The 26,017-nt window shown below is 38.7% G+C and overlaps 1 protein-coding gene across 2 annotated transcripts in view; it reads left to right on the plus strand.

The window, feature by feature from the left end:
* Nucleotides 1-2,026: 2,026 nt before the first annotated feature.
* LOC126757654 (tyrosine-protein kinase RYK) overlaps nt 2,027-26,017 on the plus strand; it is a 122,905-nt gene continuing 98,914 nt past the window's right edge. The window contains exon 1 of one of the 2 annotated variants that reach the window (XM_050471730.1): nt 2,027-3,470. The gene's annotated coding sequence lies outside the window, so the exon portion shown is untranslated. Of the gene's footprint in view, nt 3,471-3,513; nt 4,290-26,017 lie in introns of those variants that run through there. The other variant, XM_050471731.1, reaches the window with a different exon arrangement.

Consider the following 26,017-nt stretch of genomic DNA (forward strand, 5'->3'; position numbering starts at 1 on the left):
TACTTCATACATCCATCAACCTAAAGTGATTTATAAAATCCTTTTTTTTTATTTAGCATATTGGGTTGTCCGGAAAGTAGTAGGACTCAGTCGATTTAAAAAAATTTATTGAATTATTTAAAAACATTCAAAAAAGGCTCCTTCTGCGTCGATGCAGTGCTGCCAACGCAATTTCCAATCATTGAAAGCGTCCGAAATAACCTTGACAGCCGAGGTGCATGCTTGGCTTTCATCGGCCTGTTTAGGCTAGGAAACAAAAAATGTCCGGTGGGCAACATCTGTAATGTAGGACGGCTGCAGAAGCATTAGGATGCCGGCTTTGGTTAGGTAGCTGTTCATTAGAAAGGCGGTGTGAGCCGGGGCGTTGTCGTGGTGCAACTTCCAATCGGCTACGTTGTTTTGTCGGACCCGATTGACCCTTCGTTTGAGTCTCTTGAGGACTCCGTAAAACTTGGTGTTGACGGTTTGTCCAGGGGAAACAAACTCATGATGGACGATGTCTTCTGATGTCAAAAAAGACAATGAGCATCGTTTTCACTTTGGATTTGCTCATTCTTTCCTTTTTTAGGCGACCTCTTCCGGCCCTCCAAATCCTTATGAGCTGGGTTAAGTTTACAATTATAAAGAAATCCAATAAGTTTTTTTTATATTTTTCCTAAAGAGATTTCCAGCTTTCGAGTACAGAAATATCAAGTTAGACGAATTTCTAAGATTTCTAAGGAATATTGAACGTAAGAGCGAGAACATGGTTTTAACTAAACAATTTTGATTATCAGCTCGTAAGCGTTTTGCGAGCTCCTAAAGTATTCATCAGCAGCTATGCATAGCAGGGTTAATTGGGTTTCACGGTTCAGATATTAACTTAGTTGGCCTCAGCACCAACAAAACAATAGGCACCAGGAGCGCCAGATAATATTGAATTAGAAATTGTGCCAGATAATACTCCCATACCAGATGTTTTTATGATCATAAAAATAAAACTCAACAGACAGTTCTTTATTTCTTCCTAAAAACCACGTCTGGGGTTTGAAACTTAGCTAAGTCAAAGCAAATCAAGAAAAGAAAATCATTTGTCGTATTTTTAGCTTCTATCTAAGCTTTTATTAAGCGTGCACATTATTTGGCTTAAACTATGAAAATGAAGTAGAACAGCCTGTTCTTATAGAAACAAAGTCTTTACGCAAATCATAATACCGCTATGAATAACAAATGTACATTTAAGTCAACTGACTACAGTTGCTGAACTCCCAAGAGCAACCTAAGCACAGCCGCCTCCTCGAGACAGCAACTGCAGCATTGTCCACACGACCACACTGCAAGCAGCAGGCGCAACCAGAGCCAGAGAAAAATGACAGCAGCAGCATCAGCAGCACATCCTGGCCCGCAAACGGACACATGCTGACTGCCGGTGACGGCTGAACTGACTAGCCAACAACATAACGCAGCCACAGACGTGCCAATTGACAACACTTTTGGTCGAATGTGAGCTGCCAGCAAGTAAAGCTGACAAATACACACACTTACACCTCATTTAGTGCGTTGGTATGAGTGGGCTTGTAGAGCCATTAATGTCCTAGTGACATGTGTCCTGCAGTCGCCATATGCGCGCCGCACATTCTACGGCTGTGTGGATATGCGCGTGTGTGCGTGTGAGTTGTTGTAGATTCAAAGGAATGCCTTGCAAATACTGTGCTCTTTGTTGTCCTTTGCGTAGAGCTTATTTGTGTTGCGCTCTCGCATCAAAATAGCAAACAGTGGCTCTCTGTTTGTGCAGAGACCGGCTTGCGCGGCGCATGTGCCCACACGAGGCGCTAGCGAGCGCGCTTGTTAGCATAGCAATGTTATTAGTTTGCAATTCGCGTTTGATGGGGTGTTAGAGAACGCGCGGCGGGCGGCGGTGCGCTGTGGTGGCTTTCGTTATGTAAACAATTTGTGAAAGCCAACTCAACATTTTGTAAACTGATATCCTGCCGAGCTGTTAACCGTTGCAGCTCGGTTTCAGTCGTACTTTGGCATTCGCGTTGAGCGGTAGACGGTGCGCTGGTGAACGATAAGCGCAACACGGTAAGCAAGCAAACGAACAAGAAGAAGAAATTGTGTGTTTGCAATTGAGTGACGTGAAGAAGAAGCAGAGATCGAAATAAAAGAGCCGGTATTTGCACAACTCCAAACATAAACACAACTAACTGTGTTGGTCTAACTCCGAACGCTGCTCTTTTCAATCCTCAGCTAATCTTCCCAGTCCTGAAACAAATTCTTTAATTTCCGGTCACACGTTCGGCACTCATCTCGAGGCGGTTTGAAGTGCGCGCTGTAACAATCGCGTAAACAGTCGGTGCGCGTGTGTGCTTTGTTTATAGGCTTCGCGTCGTGCCGCGCCCGCAAACCGGCCTATTCAGCGGTTCTCACTTAGCGACGTGCATTCTTCTCATCGTTGTCGCTGTCAATGTCAGCACTGATAATCCATTACGTGCGCGTTCTGTTTGCAATTTTCCATTACAACAACAAACAATCGACGGCTTAACACAGTTAAGAAAAGAGTGAAAATAAAGAGTAACAGAAAGCGCTGGACGCGCATCCAGCCTTGGTGTTATTAAGATATACAAATTGCAATTAAACGGAGCGAAAAATTTAATCCGCTTAAAGTGTTTGCTCTCAGCTTAAAGCTTGTTGTAAAAAGTGTACGTGCGCCTTTAAGTTGCTGTTCCTTAAGTAAAACGCTAACGCGGCGCGCTGCTCTGTAATCACTATCCGCGCCACCGTTCAAGAGCTTTGCAACTTTACCTGTCAAAAGAGTGCGAACAATGCGCGCTGCTATCACGCGTGCATATTAATGAGTTGCCAAGTGCGCACACCATTACTAACACAAAAACTGCACAACCATATCGGTATAATATAAGCCAATTCCACTAACTAACTTCCGACTGGCAACGCGCAGCAATCCGCACGAAGCGCCACTGCATTAGCTACGCGCGACCGCGTTACGCATAAGCCAACTCGCCGCGAGTCGCTGCTCACGCCTCATTAAAGTGTCATAAAAAGTTTCTGTTGTCATGCTGTTACTGTGGTTTTAACAACAGCAAAAACAACAACAAAAGCATCCCTACCCATTTGTAACAGGAGCAAGAAAAAACCGATTTGACGCCGCGCGCGCTAACAATAGTAGATTATTAAAAGGATTAGAAGAGTGTTGAAAGTCTCCGAATACAATGCTTGGTCGCGCGCCATGCAAAGGACACTAACAAGCAAATGTCTTTGTTCCAACCAACAACAAAGTTAAAAGTTTTTTTGAGAAGCCAACAAAACACATTTGAAGGCGGCAGTGTTAACGCAGGCGGCGGGCGCAGCACAAACGCTTGCTGTTAAGGCTAGTTGAAATATTATCCCGTGGAAATGCTGAAAGTGCAAAATCACCGGGATAAGTGCGCTTAAGCAAAAGCGACATTGTAATAATAACAACAACAACAAAAGTGAGTAAATATAAAGTAAAAATTCCTTTAGCTGTATGTATGGCGCGTTCGGCGGTGCCTTAACTCCAAACCCCAAACGTGCAACGCTCCCAACTGCAGATCTTTTGTGTGCGTCTCCGCTTTCAGCAGTTACTCTGTTACGTTAGTCCTTTGCCAGTTATTGTGTCTGTCTGTGCGCGCTGCGTATACAACTATGAAAAGCGCCCAAAAGCGCGCTGACACCAAAGCATCACACACACATACACACATATGTACAAATATATGGAAATTCAAGTGTGTGAAATCGTGCGCGTTTGATTTTGTTAGTGCGAAAGTGTATGTGTATGTGTAGGTGTTGGTGATATATTGTGCATATATTGTATGTGACGCCGCACTTGGCCTTTGCAAGCGTAAGCCTATCCTCGAACCAACTCCTCCGCTTGACTAGTGATACGTGTAAATTGTGAGCGTGTCGAATTACCAAAAAGGATATATACACGTATTATTTATACAGTTATATGCGCATATATGCGGTTTATGCGGAATGTTCTTGTCGTAGGATATCATTTCACATCAATTTCGGTCGAGAGCAGCTCTACGACGACACACCAACGCTTCAGCTAGATTATATTCAAGCGGACGTCCACAATAACAGTTATCCGTACGGCCCAGAGCGAAGCAGCCGTTAGCGCGTCGGCGTGTCAGCGTGTCAAACGTGTCAGCCGGTCAGGCAGTTAGCTAGTCTGGCGCGTAAGCTGCTCAGCCATTCAACTGTGCTCAGGCGTTCGGGCGTTCGGGTTGGCGACCGCAACACCATTTAAGCTGATTGCATTTTGATAAGTAAGGATTTAATGTGTTTTTCATAAACAGCATAAACAGTTTGCGCCAGTTCTACTTCTTTCTTTTCGCTTTCACTGTTTTTGGTGGCACCCTGCTTTGCATATATATTACCATACTCACTCTATAACCCACATGTACTTATCTATCTCATATAACTTCATGTATGAACCCAAAAGCGACTTAAGAGTTCAAACCATAAGCATTAGCAACATTTGAGAACTTCCGTTACATATTTTTATTTCTGCTCCTCATATACCTTTAATAATCCTTTTCGCTTTGAACTCACACCCTGTGAAATGTGATTCCATAATGTCGTCAGCGTAGATTTAAATTAAGAAGAGTTACTGCTGCGCTTTTCAAATTGGATTTTGCTATTAAAAGGTAACTCACTTTTACCATTATTCACTAAATTAAATAAAAATGTTTAATAAGAAGCTGGAAATATACGATTATTGGATTATTCGGAAGGAATCAAAAGTTTTATTATTCAAGCTCTCGATGAACCAAGTTGTTTAATGTAGCTCTACTGAATTTTATTCAATGTTTTAAAGACTGTTCCACTTTTTCATAAGAAAAAGTTTTAAATAATTATCCAAAATAAAAACCGATTTTCAGTTGACTTTTCGGTGTTAACCAAGCCTTAGTAAATATCTGACTCAACTTTTCAAGGTCGTGACGTTTTAGTAGCTTTTTTGGTTGGACTCTAACACTTATATTACTGATTAAAATTGTTTGTTTGAGAGAATGTTATCATTATGATTTTTTATTATGCCTTTATTTGTTGAATCTGCTTGTTCAAAGCCTAAAAATAAGTAATAATTTCTGAAATCTGAACTTTGATTAGACCTAAGTATATTGGAATATGGCTCTGACAAGTTACCACAGAGTATGTTCAAAAATAATTTTTACTTTCCTCCTTGGGCCATTTCCGATGAGATTCTAGGTTAAGTCTACCTCCAACACTAGTAGGGGGCCTACTAGTAGTAGGGAAACGCTTGACATTATATTCTTATTAAAAATCCTGCATGAAACAGTTTACAGTTTTTTCTTTTGTCTTGAAATTAAATTTAATCCGGCTTTCGTGGCAGTTTAGACCCTTACTGTTAATATCTTGAAGATAAAAATTTAAACAACATTTAGCAAGACATAAGTTAATGGACTTGGGTGATTACGGCGTTGAACTTAATTGTTGCGTATTATTATTCTGAGTTATTATTTTTTGATTCAAACTCTTAAGGATTGTATAAGAAAAATTGTAAACACAACACAAGTTGTGTTCGTTATCATTCTTAGATTGCCGTATCCAACAAACAACTAGCATAGATCAAAGAGTTAAGAGATAAAAGAAGATAGTTAAGTCATTTCAACAGAGAACAGAGAAGTGGCGAATCGAACGTTCCGGCATCTAAGTATTATTTTCAGCGCCGATTTAAGTTGTGCTTCTTAACAATTTAGCTATTTTTTACAACAATCTAACAGCTTATCATAACCACACTCCAAACTTATGTGGTTCTTTCTTTCCTTGATAGTGTGGTTCTGTCGTTGAAGAAAAATAGGCCAATAATATTTCTTAATGCCAACAAATTCGAAAATTTGACACCAAGAGTACGGTTTCCTTCATCGAAATATGCCGAAAATGTTTAATATTTTTTTCTTACTAAATGTAAAACCAAATCTTTGCGTTCAAACAAAAAAAGTACAGATGCAGTCTCAAAACTACCATTTTAAGCAAAACCTATTTTTTGGCATTAATCGATTTTATGATTCAATATACTATTATCGAGAACGAGAATCTTAAATGATTATCTTCAAAATTTCTGTTGCTCCAGAGTACGGTTAGTTTTGTATACGACTAAACTAATAACTAATAGCGATAGATATAGAATTATGTATATATAAATGATCAGGATGACAAGAGTGTTGACTTTCGAACGAAACTTAGTATATACAAGTGCTCTATAGCACTGCGGTGAACTTGATATTGCAGATGGGAGCTATGCCAACACAATACTTTTAATCGAAAATCTGCTAAGTGGCATACCTAAACACCAAATGTGGACAATTATGTAATTTGGTACATTAGGCTAATTCAAATGCCTTTGAATATGATAAAAAAAGAGAATTATTCATAGTATGCTGAAAGCCATCGGAGACGAAAAATAAAATAACGAATAATAAAAAAAAAATAGTTGACGGGCGGTTGACGACTAGTTGTAGCGGGAAAGAAAGAGAGGTCCTGGTAGAATTTTATAGGGATAAAAACAGTTTTTCTCGTTTTCTGGTAACACTATGAGTTCTACAGAAAAAAATTATAAGGTAATGTTGTAATTAATGAAAAGTTATATGACTTTTTTATATATTCTTTTAACATAACCTCAAAATTTATGTGCAAAATTCATATAACAAAGCTTTTGGGTTTTTTATTTTGTTAAAGAAATTTTTCCTTCCACGAAATTTGGTGTAAACTTATTCTCTTACGTATTTTTTTATTTAAAAATAAAAGGAGGAAATCTTATTTCGATTAAAAGTGAAAAAATCTAATTTTAAAGCAAAAATACTCACGTCCAAAAGTTCTGATTAAAAAAGAATAAATAATTATTTTCTTCTTGGCAATCTCTAATTTCCGATGGAATACATAACTGTGATAATTTTTCTCGGAAAATGCTAAATACCTGAAAAACGATCCAAAGCTGGTATCATTTCGTAGTAGCGCTATAAAAAGGCAATGGGACTATAATTTTTCAAGTTGAATCGGCTTAGTCATATTAGTTTGTCTGTATATAGGCGAACTGATCTCACAGTTTTTGAGATATAGATCTGAAATTTTGCAAACATCTTTTTCTTTGTTAGAACCACCGATAGCTCTATTCTCTAACTCGTTTCATTTGACGAGGTATCTACAAGAAATTTGGCCTGGATTATTGTCTAACACAACAAAGCAATCTACAAAGGAATTTTTGAGATCGGATTACTATAGCATATATGCACATAGTTGTCGTACAAACCGATTAAAATCAAGTTTTTTAAGGAATCCTTTATTTTTGAGAAGTTTAGAATTGTTTAGATATCATTTTTTTTATTTTTTTCTTCGAATATTCGACTTTGCTCCCTTATAGCATCTGTCATATAAGCTTCACCAAAAAAGGTATACTATATGTACATCATTGTTATTAGAGGAAAACATCAACGTCGTCCACATTATTACTTGTTTAGCTACTTACATACTTTAATTAATAATGATATTTGCAATAAGCTCAATGCTCTAATTCAATTTAAATTTTTTGCAACAGAACACTAAATAGAAGAACTAAAATAAGTAAATGAAATTAATATTACCGTTAATGGATAGCCCACATATAACATAAAAGCACACTTTATTGCCAACAAAAGATATCCACTTAATTTTGCTTCCTTAAGATTTATTATCCTTTTACTTTTACTCTGCGACCTACATACATATTTACTTCGCCGCCTTTGACCAAACGCCTTATTAAAGCAAACAACAACTGTTCAGCACTTTATTCGCTGCCATGAATGGACTACACAGATTTACATATTTATCTGCCGTTATTTACATAGTTAAATACAAATGCGCACACATACAGACGGGCAAACAAGCTTGTTTATTCTAATGCGCGTCTAACGTTACTGAAACGCCTGCCGCCCCTTGAACCCACTTCAGCGTTATCAAATACAGCGCCATCACTTGAAATGCTTCACCAGCGCACACACACATGTATATGCCACTAAAACATATGCACTTACATGCTAAATGAGAGCGTCATTTTAATATGCTTCGCCACACTCGAGCTGAGGCATTTACGCGCCGATAAATATGCTCGACCACGCCACACTACGCCACACCACGCTCAACTAGCGCGCTTCACACGCTCGCTAACGAAGCGCACTGAGCAAATATTTCCTGCAATAATGTCCTTTTACAGCAGATTTACATTTGCGTGACTAACCGCCAACACAAACACACGCATATGCAATTGTGCTTGTGTGTGTTGAAGTATGCGTTGATAAGCGCTGAAAAAAGGGCAAGCTCACTACAGCCGACACCAACGTGGCCATTTAATATTTGTAATGCGTCAGCCAAATGCTATGTGGTGTCAGCGCGTAGCCAAGTCAAATCTGTAGTTGTTTATTTTAGTATTATTGTTGTTGCACAAATGTGTGTGTGTGCAATTACGTTAATGTTAACTGCGTTTGATCGCAAAGCTTGCTAAAGTGAAATAAATTTCCCGGTTCTAAGAAAAAATGCGAACACGCGCCTTGCCACAATGCTTCCTCCACATTTTCTGCGCGTTTAACGGTAAAAAGTGTGGCACTAATTGAAATCAGTGAATGGAACCAAAATGGACAAAAATTTAGATTTACAGTCTACCACTTATGGCTCACTTATGGACAAAACCGCGGCGGTGAGCGTAGAAAGTGCGGGGGAGGTGAAATAAAAAACCAACACAACAAAAACAAATGTGCTGATATAAATATCCTGTCGACGTCAACGCGTCTAATGGCCACTAACAGCTGATATCAACTTGATGGACATCCCCCAAAGCATTTGGGCCAACATTTCAATGCGCGCGCTCGCTGGCATTTAAACAAGCAAAGTAAAGCAAATGGCCAAAACAAACACACACACGCACCTACACACACATATGTACTGTTTATATAGTGCGCTCATCAGTCACCTCATTTGTGCTCGTACTTACACTTACCGTTAGCTTCCCTTCATTTGCTAGTTCTGCATTCATGGCTATGCTCATTGAAAGCACTGGAGAGCTCACTTTCCTTTCCTTTGGTCAGATGGAGTCATATCGTCATATCGCATAATTAAAACACAATCTTATCGCTGTTGGCACTCAGTGAGTGCGTCCGTTCCGTGTTTTTCAGCTGTGCAACTGTTACGTTGCGCTTACGTCCAACGTAAATGCATACGTACATGTGTGTGTGTTTCTTTGTGTTGAAAGTCGTCAACATGTGCTGGTTGAAAGCAAAAGTTCATAGAATTTGTTTTCTAATTTGAAAGTGGTTGGTCTAATGCACAGTAAGGAACATACACACATGCATACATTTATACATACTACTGTACTAGGATATTGTACCTGTGTAAACGTAATGTAAAGGTACAATATGCTCGCATGCTTGAGCAAATTTGAGGGGTGTTGACAATCTTGCTTACTGTTGTGACGTTTTTATACATACATATGTATGTACTATATATACATATACTAGTATATCGTCACCTAAAATGCAAAATAACCTAACATCACTTTTCATAAGTTTACAAGCGAAGAAAAAACGATGTAATAGAAACCACTCATGTTGAAACAAAATTTGATTTTGGTTATAAAGTGGTTATCTATAGGTTATCATATTGAAACAAAATTTGAGTTTTGGTTATAAAATGGTTATCTATAGGTTATCATACACTCATATTGAAACAAAATTTGAGTTTTGGTTACATATATTGGTTATCATACATATTGAGTTTTGGTTATAAAGTGGTTATCTATAGGTTATCATACACTCATATGAAACAAAATTTGAGTTTTGGTTATAAAATGGTTATATATTGGTTATTATAACTGGCAGTGAGTTTCGATTTTATTTAATGATACGCTGTTTCGCATTTTAGGTGACCAACGTACATGTACATATCCTGCTACATGCAGTCTATATTTACTTATGTATGTACAAATATATATTATATAAAAATACCAAAAATAAATGTGTTAAATTACAAGTTTCTGCAAAATAACTGCATCAACAACCAACATCTTCTATGCATGTACTATATTCCTCGGCATATGTAGTTTGTTATTTCATAAAATATTTATTTATTTAAGAGCGTCTTTGTTCGATTTCTAGCAAGTTCTAGTTTGTCAAATGTATTTTGGCAAGTTAATGGATATTTTTATTTGAACTATTTTGTTACTGCTCCTTGTACTCAAAATAAATAAATGTGTTTTCTTTCTACAATGAACACTTTATCGTCCAAAAACACTTTTTTCTATCAGCAAGCTGAGGAAAACTATAAATAATCAATAAATATAATATTATATCACCAATTCAAGCTATTTTAAAAGAAAAGGGGTTACCAGATATTCTGTAAAGGACCACACATAACACACTGTTACTCATACCAAAGTTGCTTCTATGCCGAAACCAGTTAACACTCATGAATGTAAATAGCAATTTTCAATGTCTGTCCACGCAGGTACAACAAACCCTCAACCATTATGCTTTTTCTTACCATTTCCAAACAATTCGGGATAATTACGAGCCCTACAATGTTTGAATCTTCAGTAATTTCGCCTTCCACGACATTGTCGTCATGTTGTATCAGCGTTACACAACAATATCGCAAGCAATCTACCAGCAACACGGAATATGTTCAGCTTTATAAAGAAACTATACAACCTTATATTTACAGACGGATCTAGAACACGACAACTTCTCTCACACAATGTGTAATTGATATTTGTTAAACATTGCCTAGCGTATATAGAGATGATTCATAAACCGGAAGAGTCCAACCTTAAGATTAAATATTAGAATTATATACTACTTGTACTACCACTTAGACATACTAAACATACATATGTATATTCTGCAAGCGACTAATTCTTTAAGTTTATCTAGGTGACATTGAACCCAACATCAGCATTTTACCACCGAACTGAATTTTGTAAACAAAGCCTTCGAGTGAATGAGGAACTAAAGTAGTCCTAAAACGTGTAACTGCCATTCCAGATTCACTCAAGTATTATAACTCGATCAACATGTTAATTTACATATTTATCGAGTTAACCTCAATTTAGAAATAATAAACATAGGAGAAAGCAGATATCAATTCAAAGTTTAATATATCAACTAATTATGGATTTATGGAGACAAAGTGCTACCTCAAAAGTGTTTTAGCAGAAATTGTGAATCATCTCAATTTGGGTATTGGCATTTTAAGCCTCTACTAGATTCGTTACCAGATATTTACAACTATATTAAATCAGGGATTCACTTGATCCACTTAAACAAAGAAGATAAAATTTAATATTTTTAAAGACGGTAAGCTTGGTCTAAGTTTTGTTTGAAAAAAGTTTAATTTTGTCCAATAATTATAGAGGCATTAATAACATAGCTCTAAAAATATTAAATTTTGTTGCCTCGGATATATTAAGGCCTGAATCAAAGCGGCATTATCCGCATAAACTTTAGACTTTACATATCCCCACAGGAAAAAGTCTATCGATGTAATATCACACGATCTTGGTGGTCAATCCACCGACCCAAAACGTGAAATGATCTCCTCGCCGAAGTGCTCTCTCAATAAATCCATTGTTTGATGCGATGTGTGAGAAGTGGCACTGCCTTGTTGAAACTAAATGTCGCCGAGATCATGAGCTTCAATTTCAGGAATCAAATATTTGGTTATTTTGGCGCCAATGACGGTTACATTCTCACCATCATCGTTCTCATTTTTCAGTAAATATGGACAGATGGTCAACATCTGGATGAAATGGCAGCTCCTGAATCTCTACAGGTTGCTCTCCGTCTCAAATGCGGCAAGTTTGCTTGTTTACATGTCCATTTAACCAGAAAAGAACCTCATCGCTGAACAATTTTTAGATAATAGATTTTATCAAGCTTATGACTGTTCCGTAAACTGAAGCTTGGATGTGTTGGGTTGATAGGAAGGCGTTTAATTGAAATATACCATATGTTTTTGACATTTTTTCTCTGTTTACATCAAAACCAGAATTAACATTTTAAACATGCCTGTTATTTTGTTTCATATTTTAAAATTTTTTAATATTAAATGAAAATAAAGATATAAAAATAAACGAAAACAAATTTAACAAAATCACTAATAATTCCATGAATTAAATCTACAATATATCATATCTAATGCCAAACGCAGACATATAGTATATATTGTAGTATACTACGGAAACCATAAGTGTGTCAAACGCATTTTACGTTTTTGTTCCAGAGCAAATGGAGTTCGTTACCACAATGTGGTTCAAGAAACCATTGAAATTATGTGGTGTTGTTTTCTGTCATTTTGACATTTACCAAAAATATTTAAAATCAAAATAAAAGTGAACATCAAAAACAAAATTGGCAAAAGCCAGCAAAGCCCTTTTGTTGAAATGAGTTTTTTGAATTGGTTGCTTCTTTTTGTTGCACGTGGATTATGGTGTAAAATATTTCCTTTCCTCCCAATGGAATAAAAATATCTTAAGATTATTTGCTGCTATAAACAACTTGACTTTATTTTTCTGCTTTTCATTTACTTCCTCTTAGTTTATTGTAATATTTTACATTAGCTGATGAGTGTCAAACTCATAACATGGCATGTGGGTGCCACTATACTGGTACTTGGTACTGAGCTTTTATTGTAGTACACATTGTAGTACGGACACCGTATGTCTGTCTATAGCTTAAGGCAACAAAAGCACAGCAGAACAATGAAACTTTGAAAAACCTTCACTAATGAAATAAAATACATAATTTATTTACATAAAATATTAAAAAAAAAGTTGAAATACATATTTTTAAAGCAAACTCTTATATGCCGCCCACAAGCAATTCATGTATATTTATTGCTAAGTCTGATTCTCATCGCTCTTTCTCATAATAAGAATAACTTTAGAAATATTCAAAGCAACAACCAAAGCTTTAAACTCTCGAAAGCCGCCTTTCATAACTTGCCCAGCCGTCATGCACAATGACAGTGATGGCATATTTATTCGTTTATTCACTCCTCGTCGAAGATAAGGCCCATTCAAGAGCGCAGTCAAATCCCATTCGATGTGATTTATGTGGCCATAAACGAGGCAAATGAATAACAAAAGTAGGCTTGTGAAGAGCATTTAATAATAAAATCTTTAACGTTTCGCACAGTCCGCTTGCTGGAAATCAGCTAAGTAAGTGTGTTTATAAAAACTTGAAGAGTGCCCACTAAGAACGAGTAGAAGTGTCCAAGCTACAGAAGATGGCGTGGTCTCTACAAAAGCTGCCACACCACGGCCACCACAAGCCATTGAGAAAGCTTCTATGAAATAAAGCCATCCAAAACGCCTAAATTTATGCAACGCGTTGTCCACAATTCATATTTGTATTTGCATTGTATATTGGCTGCATGTGTGCGTGTGTGTGTGTCTGTGTATAAGCAGACGTTCCTAAAGATATATTTGTTAATGTGTGCTTTGGCAGGGCGCAGGCATTCCGAAGTTACGCCGATGGCGATGTTATCGACGACAACAACAATGCAATACAATAAAAGCAACAACAATGGCGTTGACAATTACTCACCCGCTCACAATAACAAAGCCATTTATTTATTTCGCCAAACACAAATTTGCCATTATGATTATCATATCTCATCCACAAGCAGGCGACGAGCGTGAGGCAGCAGCAGCAGTGACTGCGCCCTGTCGACTGTCGCACGTTCAGTCAACGGGTCGACCATCCAACGAGGGCTAGGACTATGACACCCACGACTCAGACTTGTAGGCAACCCATTTGAATAGATGCACACATACACACACAGGCAGGCAGGCAGACAGGCATCTGTGACAACACACGCGTAATTCACATTTCCGCTTGTGGCATTGTTTTTGCAGCGAAATGGTGTTGTTTCAGCCGGAGCTTATGAAAAAACGCATGCGTGATGACTTTGAAAATATGGCCTCGTTATCAATGCGGCGCGCTGACGCTGCGTCTGCCTGGTCTAAGGCAGCGAACGTGTTGTTTGTTGTTGACGTTGAACGTGATGTTTCAAAACATTGGCGCGTGGGCCTGTGTATGTGTGTGTGTGTGTATTTACCTGTGCTCTAGCGCTAGCAACTAGTAGTCGCAGACAAACAATGGAGCACAGCGGAGATTGTGAGATGTTAAGGTGAAATAAATTTACATTTTTCAAGCGCTGTTTATGTATGTATGTGTGCGCCTATAGGAGGCTGCAAGGATTTTATTACATTTTGTGTGTCTACGTTGTCGTTGACGCAGGCACTTACTGGCAGTCAGCCATAATGTATGTATTAAAGTATTCATTATTTTCTTAAATCATCCTCTGCGGCTGTGTGTGTTTGTGAAAGCAGTGCTATAAATTTAGGCAGACACTAAAGTGGCGCCACGTGTGTGCGTATATATGTATACACAATAGTACTCAGTGGTTGGATTGGAATAGGATTATGTGAGATCCTAAATTATATATTTGATTATTAAACATGTAAGAAAGGACAAAGGTCGGATGTATCCAGCCAGAGAAATATCTTCAGGTGTCTACAAAACTTAATCTTATAAAATTCAGCACCCACTCAGCACCTCGGGGGTATGCGTATACCAGAATATGGTCAGTCTGAGAACGGGAAATTTTTAAATATTTTATATTAAAAAATGGAGCTTAGACCAAGGTAACATATGGACCTAATTCAATAAAATTGGTTAAATCTCATGATAATTAGGAAAACATATCCACCAAATTTACATTTACTAATACTTCTTCTTCTTTACTAGCGTAGAAACCGTTTACAAGCCTATAGCCGAGTTAACAACAGCGTGCCAGTCGTTTCTTCTATTCGCTATTTGGCACCAATTCTAGTACTAAGTGCAGCAAGGACTTCTCCACCAAATCTCAGCCACGGAGTGAAGGTCTTCCTCTTCCTCTGCTTCCATTGGCAGCTGTTGTTTATTTTTCATTGATAGTGGTTCCCACGTGGCGAGTCCCAAGAATAGCGCACAACCTCGCTAGGCGAGTGTATGTAGTTTTATACATATTTATATAGCGAGCCGCTTGTTTCAAGATCGACGCCTGCACCTCTGGTGAACAGACGCTGCAATTTGACTTCAGCAAACCCTTAAACCGATTATGTCGCAGTGGATCCGCTAAAGTTTGCTCTTTTTGCCTAGAATCAAGGCTCAAAACGGGTTGGCTATCTTTCAAGAGAGCAAGAGCATATATAGAATTACAGTAACTGTGAAGCTGACTTTACCCCATTACATTAACGGGTTGAACTAATTATCTAAACTTTTGACATTACTGAAATGTACTCAAGAGCATGTTTTCATACCTTGACTTTTATATTCGGTATTGCTTCTGGCAGAATAACAAAAGTAACTATATGGAGTATATGAGTATGTGAGCTAGCGTAATTAAGAGCCCGATTGCTATTCCTATAGTAAATCCAGAATTATAACATAACTTAATTTCACTAAAATATGCTTAAGATTCGCCGATATACGAGAATCCAACTGGAAGCTTAAGATTCTTACGTTGGGAATATAAAAAGACTACGTGTACCTGACTTAACCCTTTTTAACATAACGACACATAACCACCAGAAGCCTGTTCTTTCAATAGCATTATTATTACACCCAGATTGACCGCTTTTCTTCGTAAAAAGTCATATGAAAAACAAGTAAGGAAAGGCTACGTTCGGGTGCAACCGAACATTTTATAGTCTTGCAAATTGCCAGAATCAAAGATTGGGAATTACTTTAAAGTGTAAAACGAATCATATAATGTAAAGTCAGCCGGATGTTCGAAAATCCTGGTATTAGTTATGTATATAGAGGCTAAGCCAAGTTTTCGCTCAAATTTATCTCTTTTAGTCAAAAATATACACTGTTATGAGGAAAACACGCCCTCTTAGTTTCATTGGAATAACTCACATATTGGCCGATATATGCAATACAAAGTCACTCCAAAGTTATATTAGGTATATGGGGGCTAACGAAAGTATTGGTCTGATTCAACTTATTTTTGATATACAGATATACGATTATAAGATAAAGATTATCCTTTAATTTAAGTTATATATATCACACATTGACCAACATTTTTGATCAAAAGTCAACAACTATGAGTAATGGGGTCCACATATCCGGTACCTACATAGGTGGCACATACTAAAGATATTATTGGAGCAAAGTTTTATCCCATTTACACACTCATAAAGCTTTCTCATACCATCTCGGTGGTAAAATTTAATGTCTCTGGCGTATATAGTTATTGATTTTATTAGCATTTAACAGTACCGTTATATGGGGAGTGAGCGAGGTTATTCTCCGATTTTATCCCACTGTAGGTAAGAGTTCATATGAGATTTGTACACAGTAAATTTGGTTGTTGTAGCTTAAGTGTTATAGGAGATATCTACATTAAACTTGTTAGAGGGCGGGGCCACGCCTGCTTTTAAAAAAAAATTGCCCACAGGTGCCCCTTGTCACCGCGATGCTCTGCACCTAATTACTGCTTTATATCATAATTTAGTGCTTAGCTATTTGATTTGTAGACTGAATTTGGAATGTCGCTATAAGAAAAGTAGGCGATGAACATTATCCATTATCATGTTATGTATCAAATTATATATGAAGTTTAAATTGGTTGCAGACATTTTCTCACTGTCCTAACTTCACATTGTACTAAGGGACATGTAAACAAAGTTTCATTTTTACTCAAGCTATCGTTTGCCTAGATAGGCGGTCAGGCTCATATCGTCATCCCGATCATTTATATATATATAACTCTATATTTATCCTGATTAGTTATAAGTGTCAAACTACCGTTAGGAGAAAAAAACTATTATACTCTGTGGCAACTTGTTGCGAGAGTAGAAAAATATCGGAGTAGAGAGTCAATTAGGTTTTATTATTAAAACGGCATGTGTGAAAAATTAAATAACGGTAAATTGCTCAAAGACGATGACGCACCTGGATTTTACAATTGACCTAAGACTGACATCTTAACAACATTCCTCCATACGATTTGAGAAAGGTTTTATGCTGCTATAAGAACGAAGGTATAAAGATTAAGAGACTGACTAAGATTCGAGAGCTTTTATAGATATTCTGAAGAACCACAATTTGTTTAAGCACTTTTGCCTTTATTAAGATCTTGTTGAACTAATAAAAAGCATGCCTTTGGAGTGAGCAAATATTTCACTAATCATACATATTTTCATCCTTAACAGTAACCCTTAAACTAGTGAGCTTATAACCTTTTCTATAAGAGTTTTTGGTTCAATGGTATATCAAAACATATTCCAAAAAGAGAGATTTTAATTTATGTCTATCAAAATTTAAACATGCTTTGCTAGACAAATTTAAAACAAAAAAATATCTATATATTTAATAGTGTACCAAGGAAACAATCGGCATACCAACACCCGAGTGTTTCACTTCGGCTAAAAAGTGTATAAACTGGCGGGTAAGTGGAATAATGACGTCTCCTGTGGGAGTTGGGGAATACACGCATTCCCTTCAATATTCATAAAATGGCCAGAGAGATGACAATGTAGAAGAGCATGTCAGGCAAATGTGTACTGGGCACACGCACATATTTAAATATTACTTTCATACAAAAAAAAAAAAACAAAAGAAACAAATCAATTCATTTCGAAACCGCCGCCTACAATAACAATGATTACAGCCACCATTTCGTATCGAGAGGGTTATAAATTCAAAAGTATCACTTGTGCAATATCATTGTCATTACGAGCGCCCCTTATGTCATATTACAACGGCACAACAGATTAATAATTTTCAACTGTCCTCCACAAAATTGTTTCGGACCTAAAATCTGTCTCGCCCTACAACGCTGCGGGTGCTGTCCATATCAGTTTCACATCATCTCCAATTTAAACATCAACATTGTGGCTCATCCTGCCCGAGCAACCCGAACAATGCTCCACTTGCAACAAAAATCGTTACGAAATCAGCCAGCACGAACCCAGGCGACCGCAGCAGCTTATGGGCTTGCAGTTAGACAACGGCTCCACAGCAATGATACACTTCCCTACTGCTCTACACATGTACAACGCCTGCCAGCGACACCCACCATGCACGCCGCCTACTACACCGTTATGGAGTTGAAAGTTCAAATTTCATTTTAATAATAAACGCTATAAATTTCATATTATGGCGCATTGTTCTGTTCATGTGACGCCGGTGCCGGTATCTCTCATGCTCTCGATTCGGTGCTGTGTGTTTTCAACAGCCTGCATGCAGCCGAGACTGCCGCTACGTGCGGTTATGTCCTGTGGCAACACACTACTAACTCGCCTCCGCCATGTACCCTCGCCGACGGACATTCGTAACGGTATAAAACTGAAAAATTGTCGAATCTCAGCTGCGTCGAAACGAAATGGCCTAACGCACTTTTGCCTAACGACCAACGGTGCAGAAATAACGGTATAACGTTGGTCGGTAGGCAGCCCTCCCGCGCGGTTTATCACAGTTGTACACTACAAAGTTAAAAAAATAAAATGTACCTATCCATGTAACATTCGCCCACACTTGGCGTGCCCGCACCGTGTAACCGGCTCCCTAGTCCGTTCGCCGGTTCGTTCGCTCGTTGATTCATTCATTCGTACGCTCCCCGCATTAATGTTTATGCTAATGGCGACAGGCAGTACGCTCTGTTTTCGCTGGCTGCACCGTAATTGCTGCCGCCCCCTCATCGCTGTGGGAGCTTGGCGAATCTGTTTCTGCCTTTTTCGCTCTCCAACTTTTGCCATGCGGCAAAAAGAACGTTTTAAATTGTCCCCCTAAATGACAATTTACGCTGCTGTGTTTCTAGTTTTTTTACGATTTTTTTTCCTTTTTTGTTTAGCAAAACAATTTTGAGGAAAGTTGAAGATTTATTATGTGCAAATATTTTCACAGTCATCACCTGCAGAGTGCGCTAGTACTTATTAATTTCTTGATGCTGGCCGTAATGTCATGCTGGGGGATTTTCATGGACATTCCGTAGGTCATTTTAGGGTCAATGTGGGCTGCAATTAACAACGTCGATGAAAGGCGGTTGTGTGCGAGAGAGAGATGGAAGAAGCAAACTTATTCATAGCACTTAAAGCTAAATGTAGTTTAAACATAATTTATTATATTTATTCAATGGTTGGAGCTGAAATTTTAATAGTTTTTGCACTGATTGCTGCGCAAGTTATACAACAATAAAAACTTATTTGTAGACACTTAGGTTAAAGTTTGCATTTTTATTCCGCTGGTTTGACGACAGTCTCTTTACTAACGTGTAAAATATATAATAAATGTAATAGAAAATAATAAGAAAAATGTCCAGTGTTGAAATTTATGATAACATTTTTGTCTAAAGTTTTCCCAAGTAACACTTTTTGACCCATCACTCGTAGTCGTGTCAAGCTGTCATGTTATTTTTGGTTAGTATTGTTTGGCATTTCCTTATGGAAAGACTTTCGCCTGAACAACGTTTACAAATCGTTCAACTTTATTACGAAAATTCATGTTCTGTAAAAAATGTGTTTCGCGCGCTTCACTCAACTTGTGGTCAAAATAATCGGAGCGTTCTATCAACACTATCACCCAACTTGAGACCCATCACTCACTTTTGGATAATATTGGACTGAATAAACTACGTCCAGGTGAAGAAAACATAGTAGCCATAACAGAGAGTACACGAAGACCGTGGAGAGTCAATTCGGTGCCGTTCGCAGCCACTCGGACTGACTTGGCGCATTTTACGTCGAGATCTTAAACTGAAAGCGTACAAAATACAGCTTGTGTAAGAACTGAAGTTGCTCGACCTTCCAAAGCGACATGGCTTCGCGCTACGGACTTTTGAAAATTTCCAAGAACATCGGACATTTTCGAGCCAAAATTTGTTCAGCGGTGAGGCCCATTTCTGGCACAATGGGTAAGTAAACAAGCGGAATTGCCGAATTTGGGACAAAGACCAAACTGAAGAAACTCCAGAGCTGCCATTTTATCCAGAAAAAAAACGGTGGTGTGTGGGCCGGTGGAACGTGAGAATGTAACCGTCGATGGCGACCATTTTTGTCCTATGATAACCAATCATTTGGTGCCTGAAATTTAAAATCGTGATCTAGGCGACAAGACGGTGCTACTTCCCACACATCACATCATCAATGGATTTATTTAATAATTTCACTTTTTGGACGGTCGATTGGCCACCAAGATCGTGTGATATCACACCGTTATTTGTTTCCGTGGAGATATGTAAAGTCAAAAGTCTAATGCGAACAATCACGCTTCAGGGCCTGGAGAAAAACACCCCTTACCAGTCGAAATACTCGAACAAGTAATCGAAAATTGGACTCAGCGGATGGACAATCTGAGACGTACCCGTAGCTCTTCGCTGTTGTAAGAGTTGTAACTATTTCAAGATCAGAATTATAAGCAAAGAAGAATTAAATAAGGAGTTACGGGCTTGGTGTTCTCCCTCCGACACTGGTTACATAGTTCCTAGCTCCTGTATCTCGAAACACCGTCCACTGCAGATGGAGATCTCGAGTTGCGTAGGTAGAGTGACCAATGCGCAACTTACTTCTGGATATTGAAATAGGTTAAACTTCTTCCTAGCAATAATGGATGCCGACATACCAAATATATTACTTGAATGCTATGAGTACCGGCATGACTCTGACCATCCCTTTGCTTGCTCATAGAATCCGACTTATCTAACACCCTCTCCCCATGGCCCGATCCTGTCGAAAGAGCACCATTACTGCGCGTCCCGTTCGACAATTTTATGTTCTTCGTTTTCTAATCACAAAATTATATTGTAATGAGGAAATCTCATCAGGTCGATATTCACCTCGATCAAATATTGGGTAGTCGAAAAAAACTTTTCGTATTTTGTCAATAGATGTCGTTGCAGTCGTATATCTCCAGTGCTATCAATCACATTGTGTCATAGTATTGGAAAGGTAAGATTTCAACCTCCATTTGACCCAAAATTAAATTCGAGAAAATTGAAAAAAATGTACAGCTGTTCAAAAATGAGAGGAAATAACGAAGAAACTCGCTATATTTTGAAATTTTTGTATAAAAAAAGGAAGATTGCCACGCAAGCCTCCAATGAAATTTGTAAAGTTTACGGAGACGATGCTGTAATACAACAATGGTTCGCACGCTTCCGTTCTGGAAATTTCGAAATTTCAATTTACACTGATGAAAGTTTTACATTGATGGAATAATGTCTCTAGCGGAAAAATGGCAAAAAGTGGTCGACCAAAATGTTACATATTTGTTTATTTATTTATTCGTGTAAATATAAAAAAGAATGAGTTGAATATTCAATAGAAATACGAAAAGACTTTTTCGACTATAAATATATGTTGCAGTAGAAGATTTAAAACAATTTAAGTCTCCGTATATATTCGTTTCGGAAGTGTTGACTTTCCTAGTTAGTAATCTACACATATTATATACATATATACATATACCGTATGTTCCGACGTTGATTTCAGTCACTTTTTATTCTCGCGCAAATGCAATAGAATTTATTTCAATGAAGTTTGGAAAATTCTTAGCTTAAATTGCACACTTAACATTCAATTTTCTTACTTTGTGCTTAATACAATAAACGAAGACGCACACACACACCCACACATGTACATACATGCACCTGCAACGTTGCGGCAAGTTCGTCCCTTGTTGCTTGGTGTATCATTTCATTCGCGCGCAATTCACTTTAAAACTACAATGCCATTATTTTCTGCAACAAAGTGGAGCACAGCCAAGCCAGCGTTCTGCTTCTCATTCCTCTTCTTCTGCTTCTTCTTCATCTCATTCTCCTTCAACTTCTGTGCCACCGTCGTATATCACCAGGTGGAGGTACTAAATGTGTTTTGTTGCCTTTTTTTTGCACTATTCGCACTTTTGTTGTTTGTTGTTTTGTTGGTGTTGATCAATTGTCGCTGCTACTGTTTTCTCGGGCGATACAAAATGGCAAACGGAAGCGGATGCCTTACTTTACAATTTCTCAATGCCGCGACAATGTAGAGACTCCATTCAACGCGCACCGTGCAACGTTTGCTTCCACGCCCCGGTCACATTACGTAAGAACAAAACCCACGTAAACAACAACAACAACTACCAGCCGCCAACTAGAATTCTCATCCAGCGCAACGAGTTGGCCACCACGTCCCCAGCCAGCCGCAAACGCCTTTGCCAAGTTAAATTATTCATTTCTTCTTTAGCACAAAGTGTTCGATGCTCAAATGAATTTGTCATTTTAAATTTGCCGGCGAGCAGCGCTGCAACACAGGACTGACGGCGGAAATGGTGGCGGAAGCCCATAAAAAGAATACAGCTGAAAACAACAAGCGGCGGCAGCAGCATCAAGGTACCCGAAGCAGCGCAAAAAATTATGCACTCAAACCTGCTGCTGCTGCTGCTAAGTTGTGAGAGAAGCGACAAAAAACGGAAATGACAGGAAGTGCAAACGGAAGCACAAAAAAGTGTTCAACAACCCGGCGAACGAGCAATCGAACATTCAGGCGACCCAGCGGCCAGCACACCGAGCAGTCCGCTCAGAGCAAGGCAAAACGGGACCACAATTCGCCAGCGATGAGGTCAGCAATGTGGTGTGAGCAAGCGATGAGACCGCGCTTCTTCAACTCCACAGCGCTTCTAGGGTCTGCCGATGGGTTTTTTCTTTACAGTATATGGAGTGCAGCCCCACTTTGCTGGCTTCTGCCCAATATTCGCAAATTTATTTAAACTCTTTGCTCTGCTCTGCCGCCTGCCGGTGAACTTCGCTTTCGTTTCGATGGTGGCTGGCTAGGCACTGTGCTTGTTTGCCCGCAAGCCTTAGAGTGTTGTTGGACCAGCTGTTGCGAGCATTGGGCAAACCTAACGACAGTTACCCACATATATAGCCTCGTATTTATCTGCCTATCGGCTGCCAAACTCCATTTGTGCGCAATAATTTCATTGTGATTTTAAGGTTGGTAAGCGCGGCAAAAAACCCGAATCCATTTTAAATTCCGAGTTAACTGTAAAAATATACAATTTAAATATTGGGTTTAAAGTGTTTTTATAACGGCATCAGAAACGATTTAATTATTGTAAAATTATTTGCAACGGCTATCGGCAATTTAAGGAGAGTAAACGAAATGAATATGAGATGTGTAATTTTAAAATTGAATCAACCGTGCGGAGGGCGGTGGGAATCCGAGATGGGTGTAGTAAGATCTCGCTATAAAGCAATGGATATTCGAAAAGCTAAAAGTTATGTCTTTATTTTGTTTTATTCTCAAAATTATGGGTTGCTTCAGGGTTTAGGTGCTCTGCCGGAAGGTGTATGGCCGCGAAACCTGCTTTTGGACACTTATTTAGTTGATTAAGAGCCTGAGTGCTCTCGAACCTTTGCACACTTTGATTTCAATGCAAAAAACTTGTATTGCCAAGTCTCCGAGTCTTCTTGGGAACGGAAGGACACGATAAAGTAGAGAGACGGGCACTTATTTAGTTAACTGAGAGTCCTATGCTCTGGAACCCCCGCACACTCTTACTTCATTCGAAAATAGTTAGATTACCAAGTCGATCTAGTGCGTACTAAGAAAACTACACGGATAGATTGGCCGGAGAGGGTTGTGGAAAGTACGTCCTGACTACAAACGTCACAACGAAGTTTTGCAGTAAAAGTTGCTGGATATCCGAAGTGCTAGATTTACAAATGTCCATCTCACATAGTAGGTCAGATATTACCTCGCTGATAACTGCCGAATAGGAGCAGATAGGTGCTCCGTTGGCTTCTTAGGTTCACTACTAGACTCTTAATCCTCTGAACAACTCAGCAAGCGCTGATCAACTACTAGTTGCTGAACAATCGGAAGGTTATTCTGGCCCAAGCTGAATATAAGAGGTCTTGTGACCTCTCAGCAAAGTCCACCTTTCAATGGTTGCAGGTGTCTTAAATGAACACTGTTCCAACGGGATTCATGCAGTATGGTTAGACATTTTACTGTATCATCTCAGAATTTCCTCATCGAAAGTCACATCTTTGTTAGAGCAAGGCAAAAACATCTCGGATCTCATACGTTTAGAGATCCCGATGAAATAGTAGAAATAGAAATAAAGCATGTAAGCAGATTTGTTATACAATAAGGTCAGGGCGCTTTGCCGACAGTTTGTGAACAAATATCAAATTGCAGGAGTTTTTCATTTGATTTCACAAAGGAATGTACATAAAAGTCTAACTGCGTTCCCATTTCCATATGGAGGATCAGCCATCCAACCTAGTCTACAAGGGCTATGAGTAACAGTCTCCAATTGGTGTTTCAATCTCAAAACCCGCTATGTGTTTACTTTTAGTACAACGTACTTACACAGAGTTTTTCGGGAGGATGAAGTCATGTGTAGAAGTTCACGTAAGTGAGGAAAGTTCTCTGAGAACTGGAAGTGGCCAGAAACGGTTCATTTACATACGGCTCAAGCAGCTCACGACTTTCGGTTTTAGACCAAGTATCCTCTGGGAAGCCGAAGAATAACCGTTTAAAGACGAGCTGAAAATGAGAAGAGGAACCATCCTTCCACAGGGTTGTGCGCTGGGTTTGGGATCCGCCAAGTAAAACACGCCCCAAAAGAAAAACAAATAACAGCCTCGGACGAGAAACCCTCCTTTTATCGCTTTCGATGGATATTGTTGTCCGGACACTCCAGCTCTGAAAGTATTCGACGCAGTACCCGCCGGGGGAAGTAGAGGAAAAGGGAGACCTCGAGTAGGTAGTCGCTCAGTTTTTGAGGTTTTGATCTGAAACTTTGCACACATCCTTTTCTTCTAAAGAAGCTGCTCATTTGTCGAAACCGCCAATATCGGATGACTATAGCTTATAGCTGCCATACAAACTGACCGATCAAACTCAAGTCTTGTAGAAAAACTTTTTAATTTGAAAAGGTATTGTTTCATCATTATCCAAAGGGTTATCTATAGTCAGGATGACGGGGAAAAATAAGATTTTGACGTTCTGGCTTTCTATAACAACTTTCATAAAAGCTAAACTCACATTTGATTTACTCTTCACGAAAACTTAAGACAAAAAGAAAAGAAAGACTGCCGAAGAGCAAAAAGAACATTCCTGACCCACTTCTACATGAAAGTGAAAAATTACAACAACGTTTTTCTTTAGTTTTTAAAACAAGCACACATACATACATACACAGCGTACATGTGTTGCGGGCTATTACTTACATCTTCCACTAGTATGCACAAAGGGCTTTAATAAAATCCGCCACAATGCGGTTATGTGCCAAATGGCGCCTACTTAGCGGTAAACACACACACCCACATAAACAGCCGGCACAACAACTGCTCAACTGCTGCTAAAGTATAGTTATTTCTTAATATGGGCGCTTTATAAATTCATATATTGTGCAGGCAATTTATATACGTTTGCAGTGCTGGCTGTTTGTGCATGTGTGTGTGTGTGAATGCTGCACCGAGTTTGAAAGTTGCCACCAAAAGAAAACTTCAAGGAGCAACTTTTGCTCGGCGCGCTTAAGTCTTTGTGTATGAGTGTGTGCGGAGCGCCAAGTCGGGCTCAGCGTCCAGCCTCCAATGCTGCAACGCTGTATCACACTCACACCATACACACACATATATGTACATACTAGCGCACACAACTTTTAAAATGGGGGTAACAGCATTTGTCCCAATTTCACCCAAAATTTGGTCCTTCATTGTTTGCCGCTCGCTTTCATTATGCTTACTTGTTCCAGTAACTTTTTGCGAATTTCTGTCACTTCCGTTACCACATCCTCTGTTGCTTTCTGTAGCGACTTTGACTTTTCTATGCAACACTTTGCTACTTTTCCTACTTTTGCCGCTGTCGTGCTTATTTCCTTCGCTTTCTTTGCTCCGAACTTTTCATTATACACTTTTCCGCGTCTAATATGTATGTATTGCTCCATCTCCTTCGTCTTCTTCTTCT

Source organism: Bactrocera neohumeralis, chromosome 4 (assembly GCF_024586455.1).
Source record: "Bactrocera neohumeralis isolate Rockhampton chromosome 4, APGP_CSIRO_Bneo_wtdbg2-racon-allhic-juicebox.fasta_v2, whole genome shotgun sequence".
NCBI lineage: Eukaryota > Metazoa > Arthropoda > Insecta > Diptera > Tephritidae > Bactrocera > Bactrocera neohumeralis.